We start from the raw sequence: 16,241 nt of genomic DNA, 5'->3' as shown, positions 1-16,241 counted from the left end.
TATATATCAGCTTAGATCATCTATGCCTTGGTTTGGCTCTGCTTTGGTGTATATTTCCACTTTTTGTTAGGTGATGTTTTACCAGAAAAGTAGTTGAGATAAATATTGTCATTATGAAAGCACTTTATGTTACTGAGAATGATGGGAAACAAATCTATTGGCACAGCAGTGAGTTTGAGTTCTATGATAGGTGTTAGGAATATTATAGTACACCTAACAATTCCTTTACAATATATTTAAAAGATTTTTTAAAAACTGCGATAAATAAATTTCTTCTGAAAAACAAATGACTAAATTTACCAAGCTCCTATATGTACTTAGCTCAAAATGTAATATTCTTGTGGAGATAAAAATCAGCAATTCTCTATTTTATTCCGAATTTGTCTTAGTGACTCTGATTAACAGACATAAATGAGTAAAAACCTCCATGAATTTCCCATTAGTGTGTCATGAAAATGTCTAACCTCTTCCTAGTGATTTACAGACAGCATTTAAGAGAAAAAAATTCTGAAATAAGAACTTACTTTCACAGAATGTTAATTTTAGCGTCCCTTAAACATATCATCAGTTCACCGAGGCGGATGAAGCCAGGTTTAAAGGTCAACCCTGAATCTGGAGCCACCGTTTGGTGAAAATTATTATCTAATGGCAGAGTGGATCAACCACCCATTATTTCTGAGAGCTTCGTCAGACTTGTTTGAATAGATTACTACAGATTTAGCCGGAGCTAATAGCACAGCAACTAGATGGGAAAGGAGATTATTAATAGACCAACCTTTGTGACACAGTGAGCTCTATCAGAGACCATGAAATAGCTCCACAGGAACAGTCATGAATTATAGCTCCTGCATCTATCATTCAGGGGTATAGTCATAGTCAGATTTTAGGGAAAGTTTTAGGGGCACAAGTTTTAGGGAAAGTTTTAGGGGCACAAGTTGGTAAGGGAGTGATTTTATTTTATTTTTTACATTGGTTGAGATCTATTTAGATTATTATTTTTGAACAAATGGGAAAACTGCTTTTTGCATTGTCACATTTGTCTAATATTAAAGTTGTGTGATGACCTGAAGAAATCTGTTAACAGGGAAATATTTTTCCATTGGATTCCAGTATGTGTTGAAGATTTATACTATTAATAGCTACAAGAAATGTGACTGAAGACAGTGAGGTGATGATGATCTGTCAAGCTTTGCTCCAGTAATGAGTCAAGACACCAAACATCACACTTTCTGCACCTCACACATCTGCAAGTTATGCATTGCTCCTCTGTGGATTATGAAAAAGCAATGATGGAGCTGCATCATCTCCTTTTTATATATATATATCTCTGAGCTGTTTGTTGTGAGATCATGTGATTCATTTAGTTTTTTTCGGGGGAATTTTGGAGATCAAAGAGTTTACAGCAATTTACCTACAATATACCAGAAGAACTTAAATACAAATAAGAAGAAATTTACCTTCCTCATCTTCTCACCTGCAGGTTTTCTTGGACCTTTTCATACAAATGGGATCAAGAAGCAAAGTAAAAATGGCCAATATGGGAGTTTGAGAGGAGTTGTAAAAGGTGGATTGGATCATACAGTTTTAATTCAGAGTTGTTTTCTTTAACCTGCAAAGTAGAGATAAGGAAGGGAACAAAAACAGACCAAAATGAGAAGAATCTTGTTAGAGAAAAATGTTGAACAGATGTTCAGAGATAAGGAAGGAGAAAACTGGCAGCACAGTAACAGATGCTACATCTGTTCATTAATACAGATTGCTATGTTATCAGTGTGTTGTCAAGCAAAATGTTTAGTCATTATCCATAAAATAACATTAATTTGAAATTAAATAATTCAAAAAATATACATTAAAACCTGTGGTGAAATAAGCAGTACAGCTGAAAAGTAACTTTCATTCTGAACAATTTGTTTTGTTGAAACTGCTGAAAAATGTATTGGATTATTGTTTTTGACACTAATAAGAAATGGACTGACCTTAAACCTAAATACTGACTGGAAAGGAGATAGATGTACTGTTAAAGACAGAACCTTAAAAATATTAATGCACAAATGGTTGGAGCGTATCCTGTGTTGACACTAGTTTAGCTTCAAAGCTTTCTCTCTACACTTAGTTTTGTAGGATTTAGTGCAAACATATAAATACGCCTCAAATAAATAAATATATTTTGTGTTTTCTCAGCAAATATTAATAATTATTTTACAATATTGGGCTGAAATTTTTCTTTTTTGTTGTTGAAAGCAAAATCAATCATAGCATTTATGCTCCATTACATTAAATATTTACTGACATAGACCTAGGGTGCACTTTATCAGCTCTACTAAATCTTTACATTTTGTTTTGTGAAAGGTTAAACAAGTTTCCTTTGCTACTAGCATGTAACCACCAGAGGGAGACATTTTATTTTATTTCTGTTTTCTTTAGTGTAGTTCTTTGGTGCCTATTGTAAATTGATGACCTTTTTGTTTTTTTCAGCTTTTTAAAAATGCACGCACAATTTTGATGATTAGATAAGTGCAGACTCTCCCAGACAGGAATGACGAGGAATTTTCTCCAGGCAGCCCGGAGGAAGAAGGGAGCGTTTACAGGAAGTCTGCCGCTCCTTCGGCGAGCTCAGTAGCGGTAGTGGTCCGGTTTGAACGGGCCGTCCGTGGGCAGGCCCAGGTATGTAATTACAACCAAAGTAAATGATTTCAAACGAATGAATAAACAAAAATAAATGGGGAAAACACTGCGACAGACTGGCGACCTGTCCAGGGTGATCCCGCCCCTCGCCCAGAATGTTAGCTGGAGATGGGCACCAGCAACCCTCCCGACCTCACTGAGGGACAAGGATGTAAAGAAGATGGATGGATAGATGGATGGATGGATGGAAATGGGGAAAACAACAAAAACTGAAATGCTTGGCATGAATTGTAGAAGGGCTAGAAAGAAAATGTTAAACATCCAGTTTTTAGGGTTATATGCTACTAAAAGTAAAATGACTAAGAAAAAGAAAAACATTAATATGAATGCTAGTGTTAAAGATATGATTCAAGAATTTATTTCTGTAATATATTCTGGACTTTGCTCTATGCATGCAGTAAAATTAAGTATACTGTACTGATATACAGTAAATGCTAGTACTCGAAGTGAACAATTCCAAATTTGGCCATCCTTTGATTTTATTGGCATAACAATAGTTTGTATGTCATCCCTCATGCATTCAGCTGCAGCCTCTGGCTAATTCAGAGTATGTATATTCTCCAGACTGGGAGGTAGCAGGATTTGGAGGAGCATATTCATGTATGATCACTGCTTCCAGATCAAGGATGAAAAGATATTCATAGCAATGCAATGAGGGGGTGATGCTCTCGTGTTGCATATACAGATCTATTTTAGATATTTGACTAATAGATTTAGCATGTAGTTCTTATTGGTCGAAGCCGATATGCATGCCAATAATGTTAGCCACCCTGCTGAACTCAACTTTCAACATTCAGCTGAAACTGAGGAGCCTAAAGGCTCAGCCGCATGTTTCACTGGAGCTAGACGAAGAGACCACCTCCGCTTCTGAAGCGCCACAACCATTGGCTCCGATTTCTGAATTCTTTGTGCATCATAAACAATCAGAGTTCAGAGCACCCACGGACACACGGTGACAGTCGCAGCACGCGTTTGACACGATCAAGACAATGTCAGGATGAACAGAGGCTGTTTTTGGATTTTCACTCCCGCCTAGTGGATCCTGAGGCAAAGAGCTGTGTGTATACGGCACGGCAGTGAATTAGGTCTTGTAGGTGGTCTGAGGTGGGCCTCTCCAGCTGTAAATAGTGAAATAGTGTTCTGACACGTGTGTGACCGCACCAGTGTCTGCAACCTCTCACCCCTGAAAGCTTAGCTTTACCACCTGCAGGTAGACTGTTCTTGATCCCGCAGCACCTCCAGGAGGATTGCATAAACCTCTTCTCTTCATGCTTCCTGTAAAAGACTTCGAGGTACCGGGACACTCAAATGTATAAACACGGCATGTATGTGTGTGTATTGACATGTCGTGTCTGTGACAATTGTATTTACATGGAGGTCTCGGTGGCTGCGTTACTCATTTCAGAGCTCCCAGAGTTTTGTGTTTGCAAGACCTGGTTTAATATCTGTGTTTATTACACAGTTTGTTTATGTCACAGATAGCTCAGTCAAAACACCACAAGACTCAAAGACGAAGCACATGCCTCACTTTGAAGATTACATCCATCATGCTTATGATTAGCTGTATTTATATAGCATCCTGTATGATCAACTGCCTTCATGTTTTGCCTCCGCTGTTTGATCTGCTCTTAATTCTGCAGATGGAAACTCAGCAGTGCCAGTAAGGCTTTGAATTACATCAGTGCAAAGAGAAATGAACATGTTGAAACAGGAATTAGCTGTTGTTTATTTTGGGGTTAAAACTAATCTCAAGGAGTTTGTGGGTATTTGAATGAGCCATGTGGTGACATACAGTGTAGATGAGTTTGTTGGAATGTCTTTAAAAAGCTGTAATTTGTCTTTAATTTCTACGAGAAATTAAAGACAAATCTACATTTATTTAATTAGAAAGGAAAATAACCGTAACTGAAAATAGTTAGCAGAGGCAGAAATGCAGGTATGCTTAGAATGTTTGTCGAAATAAACGCAGGTTTTTCACCTAATCTCTAGTGTAAAGTACAGTGGCAGATGAGTTATGCAATGGATTTTTTTCTTCACCAGTGGCCATAAAAATCGTGGCCAATTTTCTGACATACCAGACATTATAATAACAATCTGGTGGATTACCAGAAAGCTGAACATTGATAATGATTAAAAACATGTGGCATAATCAACAGAGAATCAATTCTCCAGACACTAAATCAATTTCACTAGACTTGCAGAGACATTGTGCACAGAGGAATGATAGAATAGCCCTCTCTAATGGGGATCCAACTTCATGAAATGCTAAAAGATTAAGTGCTGTGGTGTGGTGCTAAAAATATGGTGGACAATAAGTATGGACCAGCTGTATGGATTTTGATCAAAACAATTTTATTTTATTTTTTAAATTGGACTTTTTTCCACACTCATTAGTTCAACTCAAATTAAATCTTGCCTTTCTCTGAAACTGCTTTGTCTTCTTGCAAAGGCTTCACCTCTGAAAGCAGCCTAGATGAACTTTGCACTTCTTGAGAAGAGTTATGCCCCATTGTGCCTAATTTTGCAAATTACCATACTAAATACCTGCTATCATATTGATGTTTCTCTTGTATTCCAGTTAATAATCTCTACTTTTTATGTAATCGTGCATGCATTCAGACACTGAGGGGTTACTCATTTTCAACAGGGGTGCCAATAAATTTGTCACTGTCTGCACGTCAGATGATAATAAAAATATAACACAGCTGCGATGTTCACTGAATGATCCTCAGGTGTGTCTTTTCAAGAGCTCTGCCATATGAGGTTACTGTTATTAAGCCTCTACATCTTTAGAAGCTTTTTAACTCCTACATGTCATCCTAGTACAGCCATAATTCATAACTCAGAATACAACAAAGCAATCAAATACTACGCTTTGATCAGATTTATCCCTCACTTTAGTAGTGTTAAAAAAAAAATACAGGAGTAACAATAGACTAAAATGTGTCTCACTCCCACTGCCTAGCCGGCTGTCTTTTTTCATTATCTTTTCTCCTTTATTCTGTTGTCCAGAACAATACGGTGCAGGCGGACAGGGTGGAGGCGCCTGACAGGGCAGGGTAACATGATGACACACCAAAGGCTTAGGTGAGCAAAATACCCCTCCACTGTAGGACATGTGTCACAGTCCAGCCATGTCTTGAACCTTTTTTGTGGTCTCTGGTCTCTTCTTTTGGCCCCCTTTCTCCCCGCGGCGATGACGATAAAGCTCCCATCTGCTGTGGGGGACTCGGGACTTTCTTTCTTCTAACCGATCCCTTGCAGTGGCTCCCCCCTTTGTCAGATGGGCTGGTCATGTTTCAGTTTTGACACCTCTCTGTCTTGCACATGCAACAGGTACCAAAGTTCTTCTGTTCTCTGGAGAAACATATTGGAAATGCGATCGTTATCTCTTTCCAAAACTCTACCCTTTTGCACCCTTGTACTCTTGAAAACAGTATTTTTCAAAGCGGAAAAACAACTCTGAAAGAATGTGACTTAAATGTCAGTAGGAGTTGAATAACTTGCGGACTCTGTGGCCCAGTGAGAAATCAACACACAAAAGCCACAATCTTTAACTTTTTCAGTAATTTTTGCATTCAGTGACGTTTTCTCCAAGAAAAAACTCTGAACAATGTGAGTCTTGTAAAAAAAAATTAGGCATTTGGTGATAACTAGCCACAATCTCATAACTGTATTCAAGTTAATGGAATAGATTTCATGGATATGCTTGAAAGTCAGAGCGGTTTATCATATAGTGATTATGACCCACTTAACTCATTCACCAGTGATGTTCAGGATGCTGAAGTATCCAATTTTCTTAAAATCTGCAGATATTTTATTCTGGGACTGTGTTGGCTGTTGCAGTTCCTCGTCTCTTATCTCCTCTGCAATTAAAGGAATTATTTATAGCAACCAGCTACGTCTGTTCAATTTCTGCAGGACGGTCTTGATATGTTGCTCAACACGAGGTTAATTAAATCAAACGGTTCTTGCACCTGAGAGGCAGAGAGCTGTCTAGCAACCTTGGTGGTGGCGTTGCACATCGCCACCACCAAGCTTGCCCATCAATTCTCCATGTCGCCACTAAGTGGTACCAAGGACAAACCTTGATATTACATTCAGCCACACTGTACAAAAAAAAATAAAAAGCATTTCTAATTTATGGTAAAATATTGGCAGCTGTAGTTGCCAGTAGGAGCTGGATAACCGACTCTGTGAAATTTTGTAAAATCTTCAGTGACTGGTAGCAACAAGTGATGTTGGGGTCCATCTTCTCCTGCACATGAACCATCAGCACAAGAACCCCTCCCAAGAGTGTGTCCTTTCTCCACTCCACTTCTTTTTTGCACAAAGAACTAAAGCTCAGCAGACTCGTCTGTGAAACCTAAGACGTTTGCAGACAACACAGCTGTTATTTGTCTGCTCAAAGACAGAAATGAGTCTGCATATAGACAGGAAGTGGATGGGTTGGTCTACTGCTGCTGTCAGAACCATCCGGACCTTAACATGTTAGACACTGTGGAAATGAAGGCGAATGACTGAAGAACACCCTCCACTCATTTCCTTACTGTGCCTCCTGTGGATCACATTAGGTTCCCAGGAAGCAACTTTTCTTGGCAGAGTATGTACTTCCTGTGGCAATTCGATTCAATTGTTCTAGCAATTGTGTTTGGCAATTGTGTTTGCCCAAAACATGACAGGACCAGACTGCAACAAGCAATTAGGTCTACAGAGCGAACCGTCGGAGGTGACCTTCTCCCCACCCAGGATTTATACAACTCTAGTGCCATGCTGAACATTAAGACTTTTATGTTCAGCATGGCACTACAGAGTTAATTGCAAAAATAACAGACACAGTTTCTTCTCCCAGACTGTCTCTGATGAGCACACAAAATGTCCAGATCAGTGCCATCCATGTAGCACTATTTTAGCCTTGTCTTCCTCTTTTGTAAGAACACTGTTCTTATTTTAGTTTTTATTTTAACTTTTATACATGTTTACATTTTAAACATCTTTAATGACATCAAAGTGAAACCGAAGAGAAATGTCTTGTTTGTGTTCGCAGGCGTGGCAAATAAAGCTGATTACGATTCTGAAATTCAATCAGTTAAACATTATTTTTGAACATGCTCCTTGCAAATAATCATTCAGCAATACAAGCAACATGACATCTGGTTTTCTTTTAGCCTACCACACCTTCTAGTAAATTATTTGCCATGTAGATATACATAAGATTCCAACAAAAACGGGGAATGATCTGGTCAGTGAGGTATTTTGAACCCAACGTAAAGTCTTTGTCTAGCTGTGCAGCTATACGTTTCTGTCCCGCTCATTCATGTGGTTTGTCCATAGTGTTTTCAGCTGCTTCTGTGTGTCAGCAATGTCGCACATGTCAAAAGTAAGTAACATGAACCTAGTGAGCATCCTAACCTGCGGTGAGATTGCCCGTCACAGGTCAAAAAGACAGCTGTACGGTTCTCGGACTCTCCCTTAAACTGATAAAGGTTCTCCTAATCTCTGTAATTTGTGATACGAGAACAGATTATCTTTTTAGAGTCCTTATAAAGTTAATGGTGTCGCGTTGCCACACACACTTCAAAGAATGCAAACCTTGGATCGAAGCGCTGGTGATTAAGCTTTTTTTTTTTAGCCTGAACTGATCACAAATGCCTTTAAATTTAGAGCTTCAGGTGGTTTCACTGACTTAACTTTTGTAAACGTTGGCTCCATATACTGTACAAGGTTGGACAATAAGTGGGCCAGAGTCATTCAAACATGACATGGCTGAACTTTGAACTACGAACTCAAGCACATGTCTGCAGCTCCTCCTGCTATCAGGTAAACTCAGAGCAAGCAGTGGGAAGAGCTTTAAATTTTCTTTGAACCCAACATGACTCACCGCCCTTGTGTGGGGCGACTTGGCTTTGGACCAAAAACAATCACCAGCTCAATCTCACCTACGCGTTTGATATTATTTACTTTTTATCTGCCGTTCATCTTTATTCCATGAAAAACTGACCTGAAATTGTTCTCAGAACCTCTGTCGATGTCTTGTTCTGTTTATCTGAAAGGCAAATCACAAATTTGCTATTTCTGGTGAGATCCAACATCACTTTGGTTGGTATTCATTGCTACTGAAAGCTACTGCATCATGGAAGCAGTAGCTTTCACTAATCAGTTTAACCTTGAGGTAAATCACACTACAGGTCCACTTTCTATGACTTTTTTTTATCAAATGAATAGATTAGATTAGCTGGGATTTTTATCTAATTGTCTCTTTGGAGATGTGTTTTGTTAGCTATTATAAGCTACCTGTAAACTGTTATTAGTGAGGCAAAGTTCAAGACTCGTGGTTTATTTGACCCATCTATGTTTTCATTTGAAGAGTAACCTACGTGTTTTTGTTCAGTCTGCACGTTGGATTGAACAAAGAGGGACGAAACTCAACAGAGGTTAAATAAAAATGCAGGTTAATGTGAAATCCTCTTCTTAATTTACATTTTCTCAGGCCTGAAACTGTTTAACTCTCATCAATCTGTTGGGGATTAAGTCGACCTGTCAGCCACAGGAGTTTACACATTTTAACATAGGTGGTCCCACTTAAAATGTGAACTTTTAACCTTTGCCATGTAAAAGCCTTGTTACACTCAGACATTCATTTGTCTTACGTTTTTTTTACCTGCAGTTTTACACTGTCGACTCTAGAACTCCAGAGAAAAGGAGTTAGCTTTTAGCGAAGCTATTCAAGCCAAGAATACCATCTCAATGCAAAACACGTTGGATCAACCAGCCACAATCCACATTTTTAGGGCAATATTTTTTCAAAGAAGTTACATGAATGATCAGGAGCAACACTTGAAGCTCTTAAAAGCTGAATGGGTATGATAGTACTTTGCGTCAACCTCATGCAACGACCCAGAAATTGTATTTTTGTTAATCTTACATCTCTATTTATTCATCAGTCTAACAGTAAACATGGTTTTCAAACTGGAAATATTATCAATTAATTAATTACAGACCCAGCAATTAACTTGAAATTTAAATTTAATTACAGACCCAGCAATTATATATATATATATATATATATTCAGTTTTATGTTTGTACAATTTAAACAATTTTCAAGGTGACTGCACTATCTGGTTTATATCAAAGTCACTGTGTGCTCAAGTTCCTGTGATCAACTGTCCAGTCTACTGAGAGAGACATAATATCCGTGGGGTATTACTGACTAGAAGCACGATCTCTCTCTCTCTCTCTCCGTGTGTGTGTGTGTGTGTGTGTGTGTGTGTGTGTGTGTGTGTGTGTGTGTGTGTGTGTGTGTGTGTGTGTGTGTGTGTGTGTGTGTGTGTCCATATGCTTGTGGCGAGTGTCACTATGGGCATACGCTCCGGACCTTCTGCATGAGTGTGAACATGTCTGTGTGCCACAGCGCATTTATGAAAGCGGCTGACATAAATACATCAAGGGAAACACACAGCTGTCCTGCACTGTGTTTTTGCTGGGGGTCAACATCTGAAAGGACCACTGGGAATGTTCCTGTTGGTTCACTTCACTTAAAGTTTCTTTTATCAAACTTTCCTCTCTGAGTGGCCCTTTCACTGTCTGCCCTTCTGGTGCTTTCCTCTGAAAGTGCAGCAGCGGAGGAAGCACAGACTTAACGGGTCCCACTTCAGAGTCACCGGATGGCTGTAGTGAAAGGGACCTGCTGTGATCTCAACACATACCAGGCTGGATTAGAACAGGGGGACCAGAGCAGAAACAGGATCTGCCTCACTTTGCTGTCACTCTCAAACCCCGGCGCTCCTTCCCGAAGACATCTTCAGCACTTCCTTCTCCAATTAATGTGACCTTGTTGTGCTGGAGCAGCATCTCTGGGTCCTGTGAAAGTCAAGACCCAGCTTTATTCCCTGCACTTTTAGCTGAGTCCTCAAGCAAGCAGGCGGCTGGCGGCAATAAACAAAATAGCTCAGATCAAACCTGTAAGCTGATATGGAAACAGTAAACGGCCGGACAACAAGCAGCGTAATGGTGACCGCTTCCCAGGAGGGCTTTTCATCTTGGATGACTGGATGTGATCAGCCCTTAGCCTGTCCTGTTTGTTTAGTAATAAAGACGGAGGGGGCCCTGGCAGATTTCCTTTGAATGCTGAAAACTGTAAAGCCAGCACTGAGTTGACACCGTACCACACTGGCAATGAGTCCCGGTGTCCCGCGTGTCCCTTCTTCGAAGATGGGCGCCACTGGCAGCTGGCGAAAGTCAGGGTTCAAAGTCATGCCAGGTTGATCAGTGGTCAGAGTGCAGACAGCGAATGATTGAGCAGCTAGGTTGTGCTTGGACAGCTCGGGACAGCTCCGCCGCAGGGTTTCAATGTTTGGATCACAAACATGAAGGGGATTTTTGAGAGTTCGACTTTTGCAAGTTTAGCATTTACTGAAGCACTGTGGGGAAAAAAAAGTGCTGGATTCAGTACATGAGACAACTTCCACTGCTTAGTAAAGCACTATTCCTGTGGGGAGAAAAAAAAACAAAAAAACACTTGATTGGCTTCTCATCGGCTCATGGAGAGATAATTTAACCATAACTGTTAATAAGCTCTTTCCACGCCATGCATGGCAGCAATCGTGACTTCAAATTAAACCTCTGTAATAGAGGGGAGAACTATACAACTACAAAAAAAAACTGCTTTGCTTTTTACGGTGCCAATGTATAGTTGGAGTGCAGAGCAGAATTGCATTCTGTGAAGTTGGTCGAATCGGCCATGAAGTGGTTCAGATGGTTTCGCTCCACTCATTTAGTGTCAGAGATTTAACCTTCCTTACTTCCTCCCTTCTATTTATAACAGTGTCATAGTCCTGCTGCACTTTGATAGTACCAAGCGATCTCATTTACACATTTTCATACGCTCTTGCTTACATACAGTCACACACGCTACCTCGTGATTGCATGTTTTGCTTGCATGCAAACAATCTGCGCAAAAGACACTTTTGTGCAACAAATATTACGGTTCGCAGCGAGCAAACCGTCACGCTGGTCTGAATTCTGCGATAGCCGGATGTTTGGCGTTGGGCCATGTCGCTATTGTAGAATGTCCTAATGGATCAGCTGAAAGCTATGTGAATCCCTGAGTATCTGTCCCGACTACCTGCTCTCTGTCTCTGCACCAACAGTGATCCGAGTGACAGCTGAGCTTTCTCAGGCAGACAACTGGCACTTCTGCACACCGCATGTATAATACAGGATAAAAAAGTCCCTATTCTGGTATCACGTAGGCCAAAGGTATTGTGCCAGAGTTGGCACAATCTAAAGAGAACTTAAGGCGACATTTTGAGGCTAAATTTAACTCATCATATGGAAATGCCATTAAAATCAGTCAGGACCTTCTCCAGAGAACCCTCAACACTCATAGAAAGCATGGGTAAAAATATGGAATGTTTTTTTTTTTTTTTTACAATGGCACAGTCTGACTCAGAATCCTAGAAGTTGATTTTCTAAGTGTTTTCGATCATACTGAATTCCTTTTAAAAGATTCAATGGTGACTTGCTTTCAGTTTTATCTCCCTCAGATTTTTATTTTAAACATCCTGACATTTCTTTTTCTCACTCTATTGCAGTTTTAGGGGCTTTGGAAGAAAAACAAGCCCACATTATCACAGATCCTCTACCATGCTTAGCAGTGGCCATAAGGTGTAGTTCCACATACTCATCCTTTGTTTCACACCTGACCAAGTTGAAAAGTTACTCGTATATAATCAAATCACAATTAAAGCTCCTATAGCATTTTAAAAAGTCCCAATGTTGATAATTGGAGGCGTGACTGGCCTGGTACAAGTCATTTGATAAAATGGATTAATGATTGCTGCTAATGGTTGTTATGGAGACTTTGTGAGTTCAGGATGCCACTCTTTGCAGCTGTTTATTAACATTGCTTTTAACCTCTCCTTACTGTAATTGTAAGTTTAGGCAACTAACTTTTTTTTCTCGTATTCATTTCCTGACTTCCGGAGAGTAACACAGATCTGTCTTACTTTAACTGAGTGCTCTCAGTTAAAGTAAGACAGATTTTGAAAATCATCTGAAAGAAATGGGTGTAAATGTAATAAAAAGTTCAGGAGTTTTAATCAACTTTAAAATGCAAAGCTGCAGTTTTAAGCAATGGGTTCATCGATCTCTGAAAAAGTGTACTCAGCCTAAAGGTTAGTTTTTCTCACATTTAGCAGTGTAATATTTTACTATAGCAATAAAAGACTAATTTACACTAATTACAGGTGTTTGCCAGAGCTGCAAACAAACATGTAGGGCGCTATAACAGGAAGGGTCACTAAAACGAGGTGTAACTATAAATTCTTTCAAAAAGGAAAGTTTTAAGCCAAGTTTTAACAGCGAATGAAAACTGTCTGCCTCCCAAACCCAAGCAGAAATCTGGTTCATCAAGTGAGGACCATAACTCTGCTTCCTACTTTACTTAGAACACGTCGAATAACCCTGCAGTCTCAAAGTTTATTTTTCAGAAAACACCGAAACTATGTGCTCTTTTTGACATGATGGAGCTTGGCTATTACGAATATTAAATATTACCGAGAACACTTTTTATTTAAAGAAAATTATGACTAGAATCTAAGCACAATATTGTTCTTAAGCGTCCAATTAAATTTGGAGTCGCATGAACCAAAATCCAAGTCAGTTCCAAGCGTGAGCAACAAGCTTGATTCTGGCTGACAAAGAAAACATTCTCCATTTTACTTTTACTCCTCGCATTCTGACGTGAGAAACAGCTATTTCGCTGTGATTTGCAAACTTTAAATTGCTCCTTTTTTGTCTCTTAGACTTTTCCCCCTAAAACTAATGATGGGCAATAGAATTTCAAATGAAGCTGTTAAACCTCTGAGATACGCTGCTAAACCTTTGATTGGCTCAGGAAAACGTTCTCTCTGCAGATGGTGTAGAAATAGTGTTAGTGTTTTTTTGTTTCAGATTGTTTTGTGTTTATTTTAAGTTGGTAAGATCATTAAAAAAAAATTGTGTGATCAAAGAAAAAAAAGTATGAACTTCATTAACATTATTTATTTAGTGATGAGAAATAATATTGAGTATAGAACATTCTTGATAGATTGTTGAGATTGTCGATTGTTACTTTTTATTCACATGTATTAATACAGTTTTTTCAAATAAAACAGAAATTTAGTTAAGAAAAATACTGTGCCAGCTGGATTGTTCATATTTTCTTCCAACATTGAAAAAAACCCCAACAAAACAATGTTGTAGAGTTGTTAGACTGGAAATTATTAGAGCCCTTTAAATGTTAGAGAACACATTTAAATTGATTTGACCTTTACCACCAAAAGCAACATTAACTACTTGCGTAGACACTCTGGTACAAATTGCAACTAACTTCTTTTTCCCAATTAAACTGCATGACAGCAGTATAAACCAAAACGTAGGAGCGTTTTATGATACTGAGTACTCGGAGACCGAAAGCAGCTGGAGTACAATAACTTAAATCACATGAATGGGTTTCAGTGTTTCTTCTTCGGGTTTTCTTTAGATTAAATAATTTCAACCAGTTAAATTTACTGCACAGTCATGAATCTTGTGTTGCAACAGTTTATTCCTCTAAAACACATAAAACCAAAACGAACCATAAATACAGAATGCCCCACTTCCATCACATGTGAAGAAGTGTGCCATTAACGTAAGAGGCAGAAGATGTCAGCTGCGTTTTGTTTTGTCTTAAATCCCTAAAGACAGCTTTTTCAACAAAATACTATCACTACAAATTGATATAGTGCATGCTCAAAGACGGGATAAAGTTGTTGGAAAATAAAATCAATTAGCAGTGTCAAGCATTTGCTTCAGATTAGCTTTTAACAGCCTGATGGTAAACAGAACCAGATGATCCGGTTGTTACTGCGGGTATTGTTAAATGCCTTTGTAGACTTTGTGGGAACTCCTTGAAGCTTCCATCTGAGGGGCTGTCAGCGCTCAGTGGAGGAATGAATTCAGAAATCAGGGTGGTTGTCCCATCAGCGCCACAAAACATAAAAGAGAGCTTTTCAGATAGAGTGACGTGCCTCTTCATCACACCCTATGTGGTGGTGATTCCTCTGTCTTACTCATGTTTCTCCTCCTTGCATATTAATGCCGTAGTCACTAAAGTCTTTCAGCTCAAGGAACGTATGACACACGCAGAGTCTGCAGCGCTCCCACATGAAGCGAAGATGAGCCTATTCTTGGTCGCTCTTATCTTCACCGCTTGTCTGGATGAGGCGGAGGAGGGCAGCGGACGATTTCTGGAGACTCGTCTGCAGATCCTATCAACAATACAGCCCCTGTGCACATGTCTCTGAGGAACGTCTGTCAAGCATGAAGACCCAAACGCTGTAATGCGTAATGAGTTGGAGTCTTTATTAAGATGAGTCTTTATTTCTAATTAACAATATTTATCTGCTAAACAGTAAAATTATCTGTATAAACATACGGACATGTATATTGAGTTTTACAGACGTTTCTGTAAATTGGAGAAAAAAAAACAACCATAAGCCTTTTGTGGCATCCACGCTCCCAGAATAATGCTGTTTTTTGACAGTTTGTTTGAAATGTTTTTCTGTTAAATGCTGAAGATAAATTATAGGATTAACTGGCTTTTTCTGGGATTTTCTGGTGTCTACTGGAACGTTAATGTTTTTTTTTTTCCACTTGTCTTTGTGGTAGGTTTTTTTCTGTAAATATCATGATGATGTGTATATAAATCAAAAGAGGTCTCTGTTGTAAATGAGATCTCGGATCTCAATGAGACAACCTGTACAAATAAAGGCCAAGTCAGAAAAAAGGAGAATGGTTGTTTCCAGCTATTTAATTGTCTGTCTTCCATTCCCACTGTGAGAATAATGGAAGCTTTTTTTCTGCTTGTTTTTTCAAAGTCTGCCGTTACAGGATGTTTTCTGTTCAGTCATTGACAACAACTCCTTTCTGCCTATCTGCTGGTGCACATCAGTTTGTTGGGCTTGTTTTAAATATGGGTGTTTTGATGTTTTTGTACAGCATGTCTCTACATTTTTCTACGCTTTCTTAAGTTTAAACAATCATGGCAAACGGTGGTCATGTCACTTTCTGGTACTACATTCGACAGCGGGATCAATATTTGTATTTTGCACTTTTTCAGTTACAGTTATTACTGGCGTTGCTCAGAGTTGCAGCAAACCAATTCTTTTTTTTTTTTTTTACTTTATGTTTATTGATTGTTTTGTTTTTTATCAATCACAAACAATACACAGAACAAAAAACAGACTGTCGACAAAAGGAATTCCTTACATTCTGGCTAAGATGAACAGTTACAGGTTGAAACAGCATACAGATTAACTTCCTGTTTTTTGAGCAGCCAAACCAATTCTTTTATGTGTTAAAATTTGCATGAAAGCCTACTAGCCTCCAAACACATATGTATTATTTATTAAGATTTTCGAACAACTTACTAAGAGTTAGTAAAAAGGAACAGCACCTTGCACTTGGTGAGCTAAAACAACGTTAACCTAAACTCATATTTTCTTTTAACTGTTTTCCCTTAACATTTTGGGTA

The sequence above is a fragment of the Poecilia reticulata genome, linkage group LG12 (assembly GCF_000633615.1).
Source record: "Poecilia reticulata strain Guanapo linkage group LG12, Guppy_female_1.0+MT, whole genome shotgun sequence".
Classification (NCBI taxonomy): Eukaryota; Metazoa; Chordata; class Actinopteri; order Cyprinodontiformes; family Poeciliidae; genus Poecilia; species Poecilia reticulata.
This window is presented reverse-complemented; position numbering follows the sequence as displayed.